The sequence below is a fragment of the Schistocerca piceifrons genome, chromosome 1, assembly GCF_021461385.2.
Source record: "Schistocerca piceifrons isolate TAMUIC-IGC-003096 chromosome 1, iqSchPice1.1, whole genome shotgun sequence".
In the NCBI taxonomy this organism is placed as follows: Eukaryota; Metazoa; Arthropoda; class Insecta; order Orthoptera; family Acrididae; genus Schistocerca; species Schistocerca piceifrons.
The window spans coordinates 453,290,134-453,306,809 of NC_060138.1; the positions used below are offsets into that span (position 1 = coordinate 453,290,134).

General features: G+C 37.7%; 1 protein-coding gene across 1 annotated transcript in view; it reads left to right on the forward strand.

Annotated features, from left to right (window-relative positions):
- Window positions 1-16,676, forward strand: part of LOC124795380 (rotatin) — a 395,098-nt gene that overhangs the window by 97,154 nt on the left and 281,268 nt on the right. The gene's annotated exons all lie outside the window — the stretch shown is intronic.

The window sequence follows — 16,676 nt, forward strand, 5'->3', positions numbered from 1 at the left end:
AATTACAAGGAGATAGAATTGCTGGTTGTATTACCTATTCATTTTACAATTGCTGGTGGCAGAATGTGGAACAAAGCTTTGTTTACATACTGATGAGGTGAAGGTGTCCAGTTGTACAGTCTTGTTATTATCATAGTGGGTTACTATTACTGTGTATTCTTAGCATCTGCTGAAATGGATAGTATTTGTGCAAATATACATTATTGAAGAGTATGCTTAGATTTAAAAGTCTTGATTAACAACATAATTCAGTTCTGTTGAGAAGAAAAATGTAAAGGTTTGTTAATACCATTAGAAAGAGCTCTGGAGAGAGCAGCAGCTGCAGTAGGAAAGAGTCTAAGGATAGTTAACAACATTGTGAATGACATTAAAAAAGCCAAATGAAGTGTTCAAAAAATTGTGGCACCAAGGAAGAATAAACTGAGGAAGAAACCAAAGTGTCTCGTTGACTTTGATAAGTGTTTACTGAAAAGAAAGTTCTTGAAATATTACAATGTTAAAAGAGAGATACCCATTCTTGGAAAGCTTCACAACTGGGTGGAGGAGGATACAGACATTAATTTCATTGGGAAAAGCATCACTTTTTGAAAAATTTTGAAAGATATAGGGTATTGTTTTAAAAAATATAAAAATAGGCAAACATTTCTGTTTGAGAGGGAGGACATTGTTGTGTGGTATGCATGCTTTCTTGCAAAGAAACCTGTCACATATACTGATGAAACATGGGTGCAAACACACTATACTGTCAGTAAATGTTAGCAGCATAATGGTGTACCAGGTTTACGGAAAAATGAAAGTTCTGGACAGAGCAATAATGGTTGATGTGGGAGGAGAAATGGGGTTGATTGAGGGTGCAGAGTTCATCTGTGATTCAAGATCAACATCGGAAGATTTTCACAACAAAATGAACAGTGAAAATGGTTGCAAGAGCACCTAATATCAAATATTCCAGGTGGAAGTATTGTGGTATTAGACAATGCACCCCACTATTTTGTTCACAAAAATAAGGCGCCTAACACATTGTCTCATAAATCAGGTACACAATCATAGCTGATTAAGCATCAAATTCCATTCGGTGCAGATTTAACATGCAACAAGCTCTTGGAAGTTGTGAAATGTTACAAACCTAAGCCATAATGTGCTGTAGATAGTGTTTTAAATGAATCCAGGAAAGGTCTTAGTGTTATGCCTTCCACCCTACAACTCTGATCTGAACCCCATTGAACTTATCTCGAATTTAATGAAACAGAAAGTTTCATCAAACAACTTAAAAAAATGATTAAGGCTGCAATTCAGAGCATTACGAAAGATGACCGGAAGAAGGCTTATGATAAAGTGAAAACTATTATGGAAGAATACTAGCACAGAGACACACTGATGGACAAAGCTACTGAGGGCATAATTATTCAACTTCGACCAGACAGACAGTGGCAGTGGAATTTCATCGCGTGGTTCTGAGGATATATTGGACAAGGCAAATTTAGACTCAATGGAGATAGCTGCTTTCAACATCAGCAATAGCTCTGCCAAGTCAGTAAATGAGGCAGAACTGTGTGCAGAAGAGCTAGGTGTTCAGTCCTTACATATGGATTAAAGGTTGTTGAAAATATTGTATTAACTTTTTTTACTAGATCACATTTTTTGTTCCTGTCTCTCTTTTTCCATTTGGAATCCTTGTGTGTGTGATTTTAATTATTTTTATTTATCCATTACAATATTTAAATGTTTGAAACTGCTGATGTATTGATTAGAAAACAGAAGTAGAATAATCTGTTTCCACTGAGTGTGCAATGCGGTCAAAAATGTATATTCTGGTACAAGATTTAATAATATAGCGATCAAAGTTCATTTCAATAAAGATTTGAAGGTAAAGAAAATGTTACAGTGCCTGGAAAGATTTGAATCCACAACCTGTTGCACAGTATGCAGATGTGTTGTCCTCTGCACTGCTTCAGCTGATAATATGTGCTCTCTGTTGCAATGGCATTGATTCTCGCAAAGAATTCTGAAACTTTTTCTTTTTTTTCCCCTCATCTATTATTTGCAAACAAGGACCCACTAGGGTGAATCACTCCAGGGTGTGATACATAGGACCCTAACCTACACCACTGTTTCAAAAGTTGATCTCCCCACCCCTCCACCACACTTGGGACTTCTCTTTGCTAGTTATTAGATTGTACAGTAAAATTTCATTTTTATTTCTTATGCTTTCCTGTAGAGTGATATCTTAACAGCAAATGTATTTTTATCTGCTGCATGCCCAATTCAAATTATTAGATCTAAAAACAAAAGCTTTCTTTTAATTTCATATGATTCCCTGTAGAAGAATGTGTTACTAGCAAATGTGTTATGCATTCATTTCAGTTACTAGATTGTAACACAACAGTCCCCCCCCCTTCCATAAAAGACAATATTAAAAGCGAATGTACCATTGTCTCCTTAATGCATACACAGTTCGACCGTAAAACAACAGTTTTATATTATTATTGTTCATTTTGATTGTTTTTCTGTACATGAATGTGTTAACAGAATGTATATTTGTTTTATCCGCTGCATCTATACCAAGTACAGTTCACAAACCACGTTTAATTTTCGTTGAGCACAGTTATGCCATTCGTGTGTCATCCAAAGCAACCCATAGCAGCACACATTGACAGTTCATAATGTGCCCAGCTGAAACAGCAATTGTAGACTGAAAGGGGAATATTTACTTTCAAAAATTATTAGTTCCTTCCTTGGGAAGGGGAGCAAATGAAGATAGCTTGGTGGAGGTTAGAAAGGAGTGGCACATTATGAAGACCCTAAGATGAGAGTAGAAAAAGATGAAGGGGCGATTAGTGACCTGGCCCACCTTTCTAACCTTTCCAAACCTGTCCCTCTATTCTCCTTGGGCGTGGAGCTAATAGTTCAGAAAGGCAGAATGGTTTTTGGTACTTTTATAACTGTCTATTAGCAATACTCAGAATTTTGCCTCCTAAAGGTAAATAGTTTTGTCTGCTTAAGGTACACCTAGTGCAGACATTAATATTAATCACAATGTCATGATGATGGAAGTCAAAAGAAAAAAGAAAAAGCTGAGAAAAGCACAGAATAGAAAAGGAACCTAAAAAATTTTGAATGGAAGAACATAAAATATAAGCACAGTCTCTGTCATTAATAATAAAGTGTAAGGAGTAGAATTTCCTGTAAGAGATCTGTAAGTTCTGACTCGATAATAGAGATTCTGTAAGTTCTGACTCGATAATAGAGATGTATTTAAATGCTTGACTGAAACACACTAAAAGAAATTAAATATTTATTAAATATTTGACATTAGTGAATAGCCATGAAGACTTACTGAAAACAGTAATGATCACCATCTCAAAGAAACAAGGAGCTGAGAGATAAAGTGAACAAAGAACAACTATCTGTATCTCACATTCAGCAAAAAATTGTGCTAAATCGAGCAGAAAATTGTACTAAGAATTTTAAACAAAAGTATTGAGAACAGAATACTTTAGAATGCTGAGGAACAAATTGGATTCAGAAAAAACAAGAGAGACGTGAGATTTGATAGCTATGCTGTGGTTCTCAGGAGAAAGATTGTTTGTGAAGGTGATGATCTTACGTTTTTAATTTTTGGGGTCATTGATCTTCTGACTGTTTTATTGCAACCTGACACAACTTCTTCTCTTTTTGCCATCATCTTCATCTCAGAGTAGCACTTACACCCAATATCTTCAGTTATTTATTGGTTATATCCCAATCTCTGTTTTTTTCCCCAGAATTTGTGGACTCTACAGCTCTCTCTAGTACCATGGAAGTTATTTCCTCACTTCTTAAGATATATTCTCATCCTGTTCTTCTAGTCAGTGTTTTCCATGTATTCATTTTCTCACTGATTCTGCATTGAACCATCTTGTTTATTATCTTGTAAGTCCACTTTTTTAATTCTTCTGTAATGCCACACCTCAAACACATCAATTCATGTATTTCCCAAGTTTCCCACAGTATATGATTCTATTTAATACTGTGCAATGTTCTAGACATACAGTCTCAGAAATTTCTCCCTCAAATTAAGGTCTTTGGTACTAGTATACTTCTTTTGACGAGGAATGCTCTCTTGTCTGTGCTAGTCTGCTTCTAATGTTCTGTCTTCTTTGTCTGTCATGCATTATTTTGTTTTCAAGGTAGCAGAATTCCTTCACTTACACTACTACATGGGCTCCAATATTGATTTTAAGCTATTTTCATCTTCGCTACTCCTCAGTACTTTTGTACTTCCTTAGTTTACTTTCGATTCTCAGTCATTGTACTATTCGTCTCATTCAACAGCTATGGTAACTGTTTCTCACTTTCATAGAGGCCAGCAATGTGATCAGCGAACCTTAGTGTTAATCTTATTTAATGCCGAATTTGAATCTCACTTCTGAACCTTCTTTTTAATTCCTCCATTGCTTCTTTGATATACAGGGTTGAAAGCATAGAAGGAAGGCCGTACCCTTCTCTTACATCTTTTCTCAATCTGAGCAGTAATTTGTCAGTCTTCCTTTCTTATTGTTTCCTTTCAAATATATTGCACCATTTTATGTTGCCAATGCTTTTTATATGTCAACAAATCCTATGAAAGCATCTTGATTTTTCTTAAGTCGTGCATTGATTATCAAGCATAGCATTAGAGCTTCCTCTCTTGTATCTTAGTCTTTCATAAAGGCAAACTGGTTGTCACCTAACATATACTCCATTTTTTCCAATCATCTGTATATTATTATAATCAGCAACTTCAATGTACAAGCTGTTAACCTGATTATACAGTTGTTGTTGTTGTGGTCTTCAGTCCTGAGACTGGTTTGATGCAGCTCTCCATGCTACCCTGTCCTGTGCAAGTTTCTTCATCTCCCAGTACCTACTGCAACCTACATCCATCTGAATCTGCTTAGTGTATTCATCTCTAGGTCTCCCTCCGATTTTTACCCTCCACGCTGCCCTCCAGTGCTAAATTTGTGATCCCTTGATGCCTCAGAACATGTCCTACCAACCGGTCCCTTCTTCTCGTCAAGTTGTGCCACAAGCTCCTCTTCTCCCCAATTCTGTTCAATACCTCCTCATTAATTATGTGATCTACCCATCTAATCTTCAGCATTCTTCTGTAGCACCACATTTCGAAAGCTTCTATTCTCTTCTTGTCCAAACTATTTATTGTCCATGTTTCATTTCCATACATGGCTACACTCCATACAAATACTTTCAGAAACGACTTCCTGACACTTAAATCTATACTCGATGTTAACAAATTTCTCTTCTTCAGAAACGCTTTCCTTGCCATTGCCAGTCTACATTTTATATCTTCTCTATTTCGACCATCATCAGTTATTTTCCTCCCCAAATAGCAAAACTCCTTTACTACTGTTGTTGACTGGAATACTCTCTTTCAACTTCTAAAGTTGGCAGGGACTAATACTCACATTTATCTGGGTGTGCTACCTTCTGGGTTGTGTGGATGACATTCTTCCATAAGTCTACTGGTGTATCTCCAGTTTCTGAAATGACTTTAGAAAGTTTGTATGAATGTTATCTTTGCCTTTGCCTTTGCCTTGTTTCAGCACAATCCTTTCAAAGACTGACGAAACTGTGACTCTAACACTGGATCCCTTATGTCTTCCAGATCACCACACATCTCTTCTTCTACCATGTTAGAGAGATAGTTTGTCCCATTTGTAGAGATCTTCAGTGTATTCTTTCCATTTACTTACTCTCTCTCTCTCTCTCTCTCTCTCTCTCTCTCTCTCTCTCTCTCTCTCTGTTTGTCTAAAAATTGCTTTGCTACTCCCTGTGTTTATGTTATTGTCTTTAACTTCTCCAAAAGGTATTTTAACTTTTCTGTATGCTGAATCTGTTGCTTCAAAGCCCATTTCCTTTTCAATTTAGCCATATTTTCCCTGCAGCCATTTTACTTTAGGTCTCCTTTGACTTCAGTAATAAGTGACTTCTGTTGCTGTATCCTTTTCACTTCATAAACATTTTTGTAATTACTTCTTTTGCTGATCAGTTGCAGTGTTTATTTTGTGACAAGTTTTCTTCTCAATTACCTTTATTGTACCTATATTTGCCTTCTCAGTTTCTGCAATTGCCCTTTTTAGGGATTTCCATTCCTCCTTAATCGAATTGATAGATCTTCCTGTGTCTCTAGGGCCTCTTCCAAGTGTACCTCCTTGTTATTCTTGAACAATGTATGACTCGCTGTAGTTAAAATATATGGCAGTGCTTAGACTGAAAGGACAAAATTACAGCTTAAAATAATTGGGCAAAAGGTGTAAGACAAGGTTGCAATATTGAAATCAACCTGAGAAAACCATTAACAAAATATTTCGTATGGAGTTCAATTATACGATGGAAAAATTATGATCTTCAGGAAGGAGGAGAGAAAAAAGATGCAGGCCTCTGAAATGTGCGTGTGGCATTGAATAGTCAATATGTTGAGAAATAGAGATATGTTAAGAAAATTGGGAAAAGACAGGCAATTTCTGGTAGTAATAAAAACAAGAAAGGAAAATCTTCTTGATTGTACATACCTGTGTGGTAAATGGGATAATAAAACAGAAAAGAAAAGTAAAGTGAGGTGCTCAGAAGGTGTGGTTGGATGTCATTGTAACTTTGTACAATTATTCTTCATATAGTTATTCTTCGTACAATTACGAGAGTTGCAATTCTCCGTGATAGGTAGAATGGCCATCAGACTGTATTAGTGTTGCTAGTATTTAATGTTGATACAAGGCCTGCTAAGATATGTAAGGGGTGCGAATTGCATCAGATGTTGCGTGATCACTGAAGAACACATAGATACTGCTTACTTGTGTGAGGCAGCATTATCAGCACTTGATTCAGTTTAATGGGGCTTCATTGTGGGTCTCCCATTTGGCCAGCTGGTTGAATTGTGCACTGCTCAGATTTCCACGGCAAACACACAAAACTAGCTGTAGAAAAAGCAGATGTCAGATTGAATCATTATAATTACTGTTGTTGTTGTTGTTGTTGTTGTGGTCTGCACTCTGGAGACTGGTTGCAGCTGACCATGCTAGTATATCATTTTACCACGACAGTTCCCTCCATTATCAAACTGATTATTCCGTGACACCTGATTCCTTCTTTTAGTCGAGTTGTGCCATAAATTTTATTTTCTTCACTTCAGATCCTGATTAGTTATTTGAACTACTCATCTAGTCTTCAGCATTCTTGTGTATTACCAAAATTGAAAAACTCCAGTCTCATCTTATCTGAATAGTTTCTGTTCCACATTATAAAAAGTTAAGCTTCAATTAGTTGTCTTCAAAAAAGACTCAAATACATCAATTTATATTTGATTGTAACAAATTTCTCTTTTTCAGAAATTCATTTCTTGCTCTTTCCAGTTTGTGTTTTGTATCCTGTTTAGTTTTGTCATCATAAGTTATTTTACAGCCCAAATATCAAAACTTCTCATCTACTTTTAGTGTCTCATTTACTAATCTTATTCTGTGAGCATCATCTTATTCAATTTGACTACATTCTATTACCATTGTTTTACTTTTGTTGATCTTCACCTCTTTTTAAGGCACTAGTCATTCCATTCAACTGCTTTGCCAAGCCCTTTGACAGAATTACAATCATGTAAGTAAATCTCATAATATTTTATTTCTTCTTCCTGAACTTTAATTCCCTTTCCAAATTTATGTCACAGTACTGTACAGAGTGAGTACCATCAGGGGTAAGCTCCCTTTACAACCTCTGATTCACGTTCACGTCCTTCCAACTCTCTTTAACTGCTGTCTGCTTTCTATACTAGTTTTAAATATCCTTCTTCTCCTTATACTTTATTATTGTTGTCTTTAGAATTTCAGAGAGTGCAGTTCAATCAAGACCATCCAAAGCTTTCCCTAAACCTACAAATCCTATAAATGTAAGTTTGCATTCCATCAGCCTATCTTCTAAGATAACTCATGGGATCAGTATTACCATGTGTGTATCTACATTTCTCCAGAACACAATCTGAACTTCTCTGAAGTTCTACCATTCTTCTGTAAATAATTAATGACAGTATGTTTTAACCATACCAATTAAGCTGGTGGTTTGGTGATGTTCACACTTGTCAGCCCCTGCCTTTTTGGAATTGATATTATTACATCCTTCTTGATTTTTGGGGGTATATCATCTGCCTCATTTATCTTGCACCACAAGTGGAATAGTTTTGTTACCCTCTCCCAAGGATCTCAATAACCACGAGGAAACAACGTCTACTTCAGGGGCCTTATTTTTGTCACCGAAGAGATCTGGACAATAGCAGATAAATAATCTGCACAAATACTCTGTAAACATATATTTATGAAACTTTGATCAAACCATAAATATAGTCCGATATACTCAGAAATAGACATCAACACTCAGCGACACAGTAGGAATACTACATAGTCTGGTCACTAGCTCATGAAGAACTGTTCTGACTGCCACAGGGCTGTCTTACACCCAGTCTACAGATGTTTGCTTTTATCGGCACCTGTTGGAGGCAGGCTGAGTAGAATACATCATTGGCTACAGTGGCATCCAGTGACTGCTATCGGCATCTATCGAAATTTCTCAGTATGCTACCAACTGTCGCCGGATGGCAACTGCGGTAGTACTGATGGCAATGACACCACACTCATATCCTAACTTCATTAATTTCCTCTTTCCTTTCTAAAATATTGTCTTCAAATTCATTTCCCTTTCCACTTCCACCTTTCGGCATGCCTTTTTTCTTAGTACTGTTGTGGCATATGTGTTCTTGACATTCATACAAGTGCTGCCCTACTCTCCATAGGTCTCTCTAGTTTTACAGTATGTGGTGTCTATCTTTTCCTTAGTTTGCTTTCTTCTACAGCATTGCACTTGTTCTCTAGTCATACCTCGACATAGCTGTTTTGCACTTTCTGTCTGTGAAATTCAGTATATCTTGTTCTGTCCAGGGTTTCTGCTGAACCGTGTCTGTCTGCATATTTGATCCTCTGTTACTTTCACTATTTTGTCTTTCAAAGCTACTGATTCATCTTCTGTTGCATTCCTTTCCATTGTTTCAGTCAGTTGCTTCATACTGCTTCCTTTGAAAGTTTCAGCGACCTCTGGGTTTTTCAACGTATCCAGGTTTTATCGCCTTAATTTCCTGCCTTTCGGTAGTTTCTTCAGGTTTAAACAGCAATTCACAAAGATTTCATTATGGTCAGCCACTGCATCTGCTCCTCAAAATGTGTAACTGTTTATATTCTGGTTTGGAAATACCTATCATAGAATTATATAATCTTTTTGAAGCCCAACAATGTCTCCGGGTCTCTGCCACGTACAAGGTCTGTTCAAAAAATTCCAGAACTTTGTCCACAGACATTGTAGTTAGGGCAACCACAGCTATGTGTCGTCACCATGGGAGTTAATAACCACTTCAGCTGTATTTAGTCCTATCTTATTAGATCACTACTAGTTTTGTGGCACTAAAAATCATGTCTTTAGGTGAACATCTGTATAACAAAAAATCCAGAAGGAGTAATAGCCCTGAGATACAGACTGGTGTGGCAAATTATTAAGATTTAAAAAAATATATATTAAAAACTTTTACATGAGAATATGTTAGTACTGACGTGACTAAAAATTAGAGTGGAAAAGCTCAGATCCCTTTTACCCAACATTTGTTGTCTGTCAAAACAAAACACCACTAAAAGGCTGTATGACATAGAATAAAACACCCAGATTCCAATATAATGGATGGGTCCTAAACAAATTGTACCATAGTGATCCATTGGTAAGGAGAAAATAAATGAAAACTATTAAGACATAATTTTGCACCACAATGAAAAATGAAGAAGTGGTTGCCACAAAATTGCTGGATTTTCTACCTGGCCAAAATCATCAAGTGAATAGCTATTGGCAGAAAAGCAGAACCTGAAAACCGCACTTATTGTTTCTCCAATCTATACGGAATTGCAATCAGGGACCATGACCATATGCTCTGTCATACTGACAGCAAGAAAGTCAACAGCTTGCCTGTGGATGGCTCGCAAGTGCACTGATGATGCTCGGGCTTGAGTGAATGAGTGGCGATCTCTTGAGGGATACACAAATGGTGAATGAGAACAAGGAATATTGGGTTAAAAGGTACAAAAATGTTTTCGGAAAACCGTCTATAGAATAACAGTATGATAGTGACAGTTGACATAATTTTCGTTAGTAATGCCCGTAAGTTATGCTAAAGCTAGAGCATAAAAGAGGAACAACACATACATATATTACGGTGACAAAACAGATTTGCCAGAAGAGTCCACTGAATAAACCTTCAAACTTTATAAAACTTTTATACATTATAATACACTTCACCTCCCCGTCTCCTATGCATCTGCCTTGTTATCTTACAAGGGAAACTCCCCATTGCACCCCCTCACATTTAGTGATAAGAAGGCCCAGCGGAAAGCCTATTAAAAACTCATCGCAGATCAAGCATGAAAACAAGAAGAAGGTGTACTGGACTGTGAAAAAAGAAAGCAAAATAGAAACAGCGAATGGTCCAAGTACAAGAAGTGCAATATATAGCCAGCTGGGAACAGAAATGGCACTGTGGTTACAATGTTGCACTGCCAAGCGGTTGGGCCATGTTCAAACCTCCTTCATGCCAGTCCCCTCCCCCCCCCCCCCCCCCTCGCTGTTTGCTTTGTTCAAATTTATGTCTGTATCATGGTGTAGTGCCCGTTTACAACAGCAAGTTGTGAGGTAGGGGCCTATAATGACAGACAGTTGTTTCTGCACAACTACACTGTTAGCAATGGAATGGAAGTGGCTTTCGAATGGGAACTGCAACTGTTTGATGTCAAGGCGACAAGTCAACTGAATCCTCCACCGGAAAACACACCTGGTTGTTATACATGGGATTAGTGACAGTAAGTACATCATACGGTAGGGATCTCTCTTCGTCAAACCTAATTTGTATGACTGGTGAGTGCGTGAGAGAGATATGCTTCCTTTCCCAATATGGGTGTTCATGTGAATGTGATCACTTCCAAGGTAATGATGAAAACATAATAGTTTACCTCATAAGCTGCAACAAATTAACGCTGCAGTTTCACAATCGCACAGTTTCTCTGTTGGCTGTCAAAACTCATGTTTTCAACATTTTTTAAGTTGCATCCCATTTTAGAGGTCTTGACTCTTGAACTCCTTTTTTGTAACATAGTTCACACCTGTTTATTTGTTGTTTTAATTTCTGTGAGACATTTGTGTGGTATTCGCCTGATCTCACTATTCATCACATTTACTTGTGGCTGTAACATATTCTTACCGCATGACTCATATTCTATTACTAATCTGTAGGATGATAACTGCCAAGACTACAGAAAGAGAACGAACATTTCAGTGACCAGACGGACAGTTCATAATGTTGCAAAAGAAGAAGGAAAATGGCACGAGGCAGTTTTGAACACAGCTAGTCTGCTTGGCAGTCCAACACCATGACACTTACTGTTTCAGGCTGCTCATTATTGCTCTTCTTTTTCTTGGACAGTTCACTGTTCCCATTTTACTTTTTTTTCGCAGTCCAGTACCCCTGCTTTTTGTTCTCTTGCTTGATCTGTGTTCAGTTTTTGATGGGCTATTCACTGGGCCATTTCACCACTAAATCTGAGAGGGATGCAATGGGGAGTTGCCCTCGTCAAGTTTTTCATGTCTTCCTTTCAAGTATGTTTTAAATTCTTTATAAATTTTCTTTAGCTTTATCTACTCTTGAGAAGCATCAAAATTCACTAAAGTCTTGGATCCTTTTTATCTGTCAAAATGAAGAATTTTTAAAATAATTTTTATGAAACATAGTATTTAGTATTTTAATGTGCTTAAAATTTTTTTTAAGTTTTAAGGTTTATTCAGTGGACTCTGCCAGCTGACCTGTTTCATTACCATAATATATGTGTATGATGATCCTCTTTTATGCTCTAACTTTAGCATAACTTACAGGAGTTATTAATGAAAAATATGTCAACTGTCACTATCATATTGTTATTCTACAGATTGTTTTTCAAAAAAGTTTTTGTACTGTTTGTCTCAATATTCCTTGTTCCCATTCACCATTTGTGTGTCCCCCAAAAGACCACCCATCATTTGATTGAGCCTGCGCACCATCAGTACACATGCGAGCTGTCTGCAGGCGGGCTGTTTATTTTCTTGCTGTCAGTATGACAGAGCATGCAGCCGTGGCCCCTGTTTGCAGTTTTGTGTGGATCAGAGAAGCAATGAGTGGGATTTTCGGGTTCTGCTTATCTGCCAATGGCTGTTTGCTTGACGATTTTGTCCAGGTGGAGCATACCACTGTTTTGTGGCAGCCACTTCTGGTTTTTCATTCTGTCCCAAAGTTGGGTCTTAGTGGTTTTCATTTATTTTCTCCTTAACAATGGACCACTATGGTACAATTTGTTTGCAACCCATCCATTGTACTGGAATCTGGCTGTTCTGTTCTGTAACATACCACCCTTTAGTGGCGTTTTGTTTTGATGAACAGCAAATGTTGGGTAAAAAGGTTCCAAGCTTTTCCATTCTAATGTTTTAGTCACGTAAGCACTAACATTTTGATGTTCTCATGTGAAAGGTTTTAGTATTTAAAAAAAAATTTTAAAGTCTTAATAATTTGCCGTACCAGTGTACATTTCGTGCTGGTATTCTTTCTGGATTTATTGTTATACAGATGTTCACCTGAGGATGTGGCTTTTAGTGCCACAAAACTGGTAGTTACCCAATAATAAAGGATTAAATACAGCTGAAGTGGTTATTAATACCCAAGATTTGTCAACAAAATTTTTCTTTGCTAATCTATTACTTATTGTGAATGGTCTCATTCAAAATATTCTCCTATTCAATTAGTACACTGATCCAAACACCATTTCCATTTCTGGAAGCAGTCTGGGTATGCTTCTTGCCGGATCACACGAAGCACCTTCTGCGAATCTCCTTTTATCTCATTCATCATTTCAAATCTTCGTCCCATGAATGTGGTTTCGAACTTTGGAAATAAAAAAAGAGTCCACAGGGACCAGGTCCAAAGAGTACAGAGGACGAGGCAGAACAGTTATTTTGTTTTTTGTGCAGTAGTCGTGCACCAACAGGGATGAATGTGTAGATGCACTATTGTGATGCAAGAGTCACGAATTGTCTCGCTGTATGTCAGGCCATTTCCCTGTCACATTTTCTCGCAGGCACTGCAACACATCCTGATAGTGCCATCGATTATCATTTTTTCTCTGTGGCATGAATTTATGATGAACTAATCCTTCAAAGTCCAAGGAAACTATCAGCATGGCTTTAAGATTTGACTCGACCTTTTGAGCTTTTTTTCGTCTGGAAGAACCTTTCCTGACTTGTTGTGAAGATTGACCTTGTTCTCAACATCATAAACATAGACCCACATGTCATCACCATTTATGATTTTCTCAAGGAACATCTCGTTCTCATTTGCACGATCCAAAGGCTCTTCACAGATTGTGAGGTGAAGATCTTTCTGGTCTTGACTCATGAACCATGGGACAAACTTGGCAGTAACACGACATGCTGTGTCAAGATTTCATGACATGATCCAATGTTACATTCTTCTGCAATCTCTCACACAGTCAGTCTTGGATTGGCACACACAGTTTCATTTACGTTTCTGAAATGAGCGTCATCAGTAGATGTCTATGAATGTCCTGAATGAGGATCATTTTTAACTTCCGTCTGTCAATTTTTAAACCATGTCAACCATTCGTAACATGGATTACAGCGTAAGTACTGATCACCATAGGCTTCCCGCATCATTTGGTGTGTCTCTGTAAAGCTTTTCTTGAGTTTCATGCAAAATTTAATGCAGACACATTGCTCCTCTGACTCTTCCACCTTGAAATTTGCATACCATGTGACACAACGTTCTACTCAATACAGCACTGAGCAGTAACTAACAGACATATGACAATGAAACTCCCAGCAGTTATACATTAAACTCAGGCATGTGCAGGGATACCATCCGCATTTTGCTCCAATACCCCATTGGCGCGAAATTATGAATGTTCTGGAATTTTTTGAACAGACCTCATATACAAATTTGTTTCATGATTCTTAAATGTATTGCTGGCAATGATTAAGTTATGCACAGTGCAAAATTCTGCCAGTCGGCTTCCCCTGTCATCTCATTTTCCCCAGTCTGTGTTATCCAACTCCCCCCCCCCCCCCCCCCCCCCCCCCCTCTCTTACTTTTTCTTGTATCGAATTTCAGTGCTCCATCACAATTAAATTTTTGCCTCCCTTAACTATCTGGATAATTTATGTTTTTCTCATTGTTCATTTGTTCAATCTCTTTATCAGCTACAGAGCTGTTAGGATTATAAATGTGTACTACTGTAGCAGGTAATGACGTCTCTCCTGGCTAAGATACAACATTCATTATGCTGTTCACCTGCATTCCTATTTTCATATACAGTATTAGATATACTTCTGCATCACCTGTATTTGATTTTGTATTTATATTCTACACTCATCTGATCACAAGTCCAATTCTTCCTGCCATCACACTTCCCTAATTTCCACTATAAATTCTCTAATCTGTGTGCCTGTTTAAGGAATCTTAAAACTGCATGAAGCAACCTGTAGAAACCCACTTTTGGTTTTTCCAAATGACAACGTCCTACAGACATGGTGAGGCCACGACATTGGGATCACAGATTTACTTCAAACTTCGTACACTTTTATTAGGCCATAAAAACAAACACTTTTATTAGGCCATAAAAAACATGATATGCAAGTAGTAAGGTGAACTACTCTGGCAATTGCAAAAAAATCACAAGAGAAGTTTTATGTGTGTATTACATAATTAATGTATCTGTGCATTGGTGGTGCATGTTAGAGTTCATGGTGCTGAAGTGGTCAACATTCGAGCTTCATAAGCCGAGCATGTATGAGGCGACGGTTTGAATCCCACCTAAACTTAATTTTAATCTATATTTTTCTTCATTACTGCCGGACATTAGTGTTCAAGGTGGTCAAGCAGTTAGCGTTCGAGCTTCATTAGATGAATGTGTACAAGCCGATGGTTTGAGTCCCGACTCCCACTCAAACCTTAATTTTTGTAGTACGGGTGTAAATGCTGTCATATGCAAAAAATTTGCACGTACACTATTTGTTCTTGCTACATCAGCAACATCTCACTGCCACATGGGTTAACTGCAAATGGGGCCTGCTTCTGTGTCTGCAACTCGAAGTGTTGAGGTGCAAAATAGTTCTGGGCACCTTACCAGATTGTATGTATAAGGGATTTTGCAAATCACAACAGGCATACATTTTCAGGAAAACTCTATGCATTTCTTCATTTACTTGTCGATAGTTATAAATATGTTTGTTCTAATAATTAAATTTAATTAAAAATAATAAGTAGTCAAATAACATGACATTCACTAAAACTTTATGCACATTCCTGTGTTTTATTAAAATTATATCACCTCTCAAATGTCATATAAATCAAATAATGTGACCAGTGTTGAAAAATATATAGATTAAAAATTAAGTTTAGGTGCGGAGTTGAACTGTTGCCTCATACACTCAAAGCTTACAAAGCTGGAATGCTAACCACTTGACCACCATGAACTCTAACATGCACCATCTATGCACAGATACATCCATTACATAATGGACACGTAGAGCTTCTCTTGCGATTTTCTCGGAATTGCCAGAGTAGTGCACCTTACTACCTGCACATTGTGTTATTTTATTGGCCTACCAAAGGTGTATAAAGTTTGAAGCAAATCTATGACCCCAACATCGTGGCCTCCCCTTGTGAGTAGGCTCTGCCCGGAGAACTGAATGAGGGACTGTTCGACTTCTGGGATATTTTACTCAATAAGATGCCATCATCATTGTGCTGCACAGTAGTTTCATGTTCTTGAGAAAAGTAACAGCTGTTAGTTTGCCTCGTTCTTTCAGTCATTTACTGTATGAATTTAGCAAAACCATGTTGGCTAATGTTAAATGGCATAATCAGTCAATCATCCAATGCAACAATTAATGAAAAGTGTGCTGCCCCTCTTCAGGAACCACAGGTTTCTCTTTCTTTCTTTTTTTTCTCTCCAGTCCACAGATACCCTTCTCTTGTCGTTTAACCTCTGTTATGGCCATCTCTTTGGTTGAAGCACACAAGCCATCCTACTTTCGCAAATTCCATGGTTTATGGTAAAGGGTATGGGGTGGAGAGAACGAATAATCATAAGGAAAATAGAAAACAAAATGTGATTTCCTGGATGGAATGATATGTAAAATAAGAGAAACACAACTGCTCACCTATAATGGCACATAGACAAAAGTAACAGAAAACAGGATTCAAATAGCTTTTGAGCTTTTCCTCCTTTTCTAGCAAAACACACACACACACACACACACACACACACACACACACACTCCTGTGGCAACACTGATTACCAATTTTTGAGAGCTGATGGAGGTGGGGAGAGAGTATGGAAGAAAACAAGAGGCACAGAGGTAGATCTTTCCACAGATGACTCAGTGGCTGCACAACAAGATGAAAGGAGCTCAGAGGATATAGGATAAGAGATTAGAGAGCGAGAAGGAAAGGTGGGAGGTGGGAAGAAGAGGAACATGGAGATGAAGGGGGGGGGGGGAAGGTGGAGAGAAAGGGAAAAGGATGG